Source organism: Rattus norvegicus, chromosome 16 (assembly GCF_021556685.1).
Source record: "Rattus norvegicus strain SHRSP/BbbUtx chromosome 16, alternate assembly SHRSP_T2T, whole genome shotgun sequence".
Taxonomy (NCBI): Eukaryota; Metazoa; Chordata; class Mammalia; order Rodentia; family Muridae; genus Rattus; species Rattus norvegicus.
In genome coordinates, this window is record NC_141549.1 from 16,078,423 (window position 1) to 16,082,413 (window position 3,991).

The window sequence follows — 3,991 nt, forward strand, 5'->3', positions numbered from 1 at the left end:
TAATAACTTACATAAGCAAGTAACTAAAGATGTATATTAGTTTTAAAAAAATTAAAAACTATACTTTTTAATAAAGAAATAATCACCATGAGGACTAGAAAGTTCATCATAAATGAATTGCTTTTACTCCTGATGAATGTACATATGTACATGTGCATCTAAATTATGCTAATATAAGTGTCTAAAAATAGGATGAAAACATTTCTCATTTCCAAATGATTAACATAAATACATGTATATTTGAAGCACATATTTACATCAACCATGTTAAAACATCCATGTATATGTCTCTGTATTTTAATATAACCATATCTACTATATATGTAAACAAAATTCATGTTATAAGTATATGACACTTTTATTCCCATTGTACTTAAATTAATATATGAAAATTATTTATTGGACAGTTCTTTTTTAATTTTATTTTCTAATAAGACTAAACTTTATTCAATACCCTAAAGTTTTGATTATAAGTATCTAACAGTATAAAAAGTACAAAACTGATCTGTAGATTTCTAATATATTAATACAAAGTGCATGACTACATATAGTACCTCCTACAGGCAGAGAGTGGAGGGGGAGAAGGCTGTGGTTGAAGTCTAGTAATAAATAAATAAATAAATAAATAAATAAATAAATAAATAAATAAATAAATAAAGTAGAGATGATTCTACCACCAACCCTGCAGCCAAAACTTACCAAAAAAAAAAAAAAATCCCGTGTCAAAGTAACGCAGGAGAATGGTAATGGCTGGACTCTGTCCTGTGCCAGGGTTGTGGAGAATTGACCCATTCATCGGGTAGTCCATGAATCTGGTAGCTTATACTGGGTAGGTTTTTTCTAAAAGAAGTAAATACACAATGTAAAACTACAAGATGCCACAAACTGTGGCTTTTCCTTGTAAAACTCTCCGAGTCTTTAAAAATCCAGTTTCTAAAATAACCATGAGCAACAGAATACTAAGGCAGTCACGTACACCCCCGGTATGAGGTCTCAAGTGGCACTACTGTTTTTCCTGAACTTTTGAGAAGAGGCAATTAGACAACTTCAGTTGGGTTCCATTGAGAAGCCAAGCAAATCATCGAGATCCAGGTAACCCAATCAACCAACTTAGCCTCAACACACAACTACTCTTCTGGTCAACTTTAAATAGTGGGGGAAAAACAACAAAACAACACAACCCCAAACCCTAATAAGGTTCATGACAAGGCAAAGATCTACTCTATAGATAAAACCTCCACAAAGGTCGACTGAGATAATCCAGAGCTAGAACTGAATCCTGTGGATTTCAGTGAATCCCAGGCAGTCATGTTACCAATGTCAATTATTTACATACTGTGAGCCCTCTAGGAAACACACCCCAAGCAGCATCAACTATGCCCATGCATCTCCAGGACTTAAACATTCTGATTAAGTAGTTTCCAACCATGTGTGTTCTCTACTTTGTGGTGGTACTTTGGTACTATCCCATAGGACCTTGCCCATCCAGAACCAGACTCCTACCCCAGAAGGAGATCTGGTTCTGTTTTACAAGACCCACATCAAGTCTTTTATCACTGTGAAATTAAAGAGAGGCAACATGGTGCTACTCGTGTGCTCAGAAATTGCTTCCTCCTTCAAGCTATTTGCAGAAAGCTCAGTTTGTCCTGCCTAATAATCAGTAGTACAGGTTTGAATCATCAGAACCTTGGCAATGGCCTAGCATTTAAAATTTTTCAACTACCTTCTAGGAGCAGGTCGTGCTACTGAGTTATGACAAATTATCATGAGGGAAAAGAAGTGTAGCCAGTCATTTAAAAATGCCCCAACCACTGCCTCTCCACAGAAAGACTAAACTACATATGATTTACCACACAACAAATCCTATATCTGCCCCCTGAAATTCCCCTAATTCCATTCATTAGAGGGGATTTTAACTAAGACTTAAAGAGCACTTTACAGCAGCACTCAGCTTTCCTATGAAACACTCAGCATCTTAAATAGTATGTACACGTCTTTTTTCCTGCAGTAAGCTAGAGACAGACTTCAGAGTTTGTTGGGTGAAGGGTAAGGATAGTAACCCATTAAAAACTATTCTAGAAAATGTCTTTTGGCAGAATAGCAGGTATCCAACTTAAAAATAAGAGGGTCGGTTTGTTTTGTGGTCTTTTCAAAGTTTAAATCGTTCTTCGCTCCCTTCTAAATGAACCTCAGTCACCAGTCCTGAGTGGAGATGAGCAGAAGCGCCCGCCCCTGCTCCTCAGGCTTCTCGGAGGCTGCTTTCTTACAGCTGCAGCAAGGCTTCAAGAGATGAGTGCTGATGACGACTTCCCCAAAACAGTCCTTATAAATGATCCCATAACATATTTTCTGTATTTTCCAGTAGGGCTGGATCTAAGATCTAAGAAGGAATAAACTGGAGTTCTTAGAGCTGGAAGCCATCTCTGTATCTGAGCCCTCACCTAACTGGTTATTGTAGCATGCAGAGTGGGCTGGAGAGGCTACTTAAGGTAGTGCCATGGGCATCAGAATTGTGGCGTTTAAATTCCTTCTGCAGTTTACAGATCTGGTTGCTTTTCATCCTGTTGGCAGACAGAGGCTTCACTTTCTTTGGTTTCAATGTTGTCTTTAGACTCGGACCTGCTCTTGCGTCTAGGACAAGATTCCAGTTTTCGTTGGATCCAGCCGGCAACGCCTTCCATCTTTTCACAAGCAGCACACAGGCGTTGCGGACGTCTCCTGAGCGAGTCTCATGCAACCCCAAACAGCCCTGGAAGTCCTCTTCATAACGTTGACTGTCCGTGAACTGAGAACCGAAGGACTTGGCTCTCCATGTACAGCACCCCTCTATATTTTGGTACATCTTTGGCGAAAACCAACCATCTTTTCTTCTGGTTCAAAGCTCCCACGGTGCAAACTGTACCAGGCCAACCCCCTGCAAGTACTCCTTCCACCAGCGCCGAGTCCAGAACGATTATCTCCAGCAGTTCTTCAGGTGCTACATGGACCGACGTATAGATTCTGCTTTCCCTCCTATTGGACAGTTCTTAATAAGTATTTGTAGTTTCTATATTTTAAGTCAACAAATCATTTTTTGATTTATACTTAATACATAATTACTTTATTATTAGATTAAAGAGCCCCAAATATACAAAATATAAGCTGATCAGATAGAACCAGAAAAATCCAGAAACACTTATATAGATCTTTCCGTCCACTTCTAGGAATCTCATGCAAAAATAGGCATGCACTGAACAAAATATATGCCACATGAAGCTAGTGGACTTGTATTTTTCCACTTTGATAGGATTCCATTTAAATATTATAATTTTCTTTTGCTCGGTGCCCAAAGTTAAATGTTTTTAATGAATTTATGCATCCGTAAAAACGTAACCACTATCTCACTTCATACCATTTTCATTATCCCAGAGAGACACCTTACAAACTACCTTTAAAGTCAATTTTCACCCTCAACACCGTTATTCTTGCTCAGCTGCATGTTATCATCAATTCTATTTCTATGTATTTTCCAATTATGTACACTTTCATAAAAAGACATAGAATATGTTGCCTTTGTGACTGACTTATTTCATTCACTGTGTGGTACTGTCTAGTTTTATGTCTACTTAACACAAGCTAAAGTTATCAAAGAGGAGAGAGCCTCAGTTGGGAAAATGCCTATCCTACTTAGGGCTTCCATTTCTATGAAGAGACGTCATGACCAACCCAACTCTTATAAAGGCAAACATTTAAGTGGGGTTAACTTAGAGTTTTAGAGACTCAGTCCACTATCATCATAGCAGGAAGCATGGCAGCAACCAGGCAGGGATGGTGCTGGAGGAGGTGGGAGTTCTACATCTTGATCTGATGGCTAACAGAAGACTGGTTCCCATGTGGCTAGGAGGAGGGTCTCAAAGCCCACTCCTATAGTGACACACTCCCTCCAACAAGACACCTCCTAGTAGTGTCACCCCTTGCACCAAGCCTATACAAACCACCACAATGTCTCCAA

At 38.9% G+C, this 3,991-nt stretch overlaps 1 pseudogene; it reads right to left on the minus strand.

Moving 5' to 3' along the window:
* Positions 1-2,193: 2,193 nt before the first annotated feature.
* LOC134482562 (SIN3-HDAC complex-associated factor-like) lies at positions 2,194-2,877 on the minus strand (annotated as a pseudogene).
* Between the last annotated feature and the right edge of the window lie 1,114 nt (positions 2,878-3,991).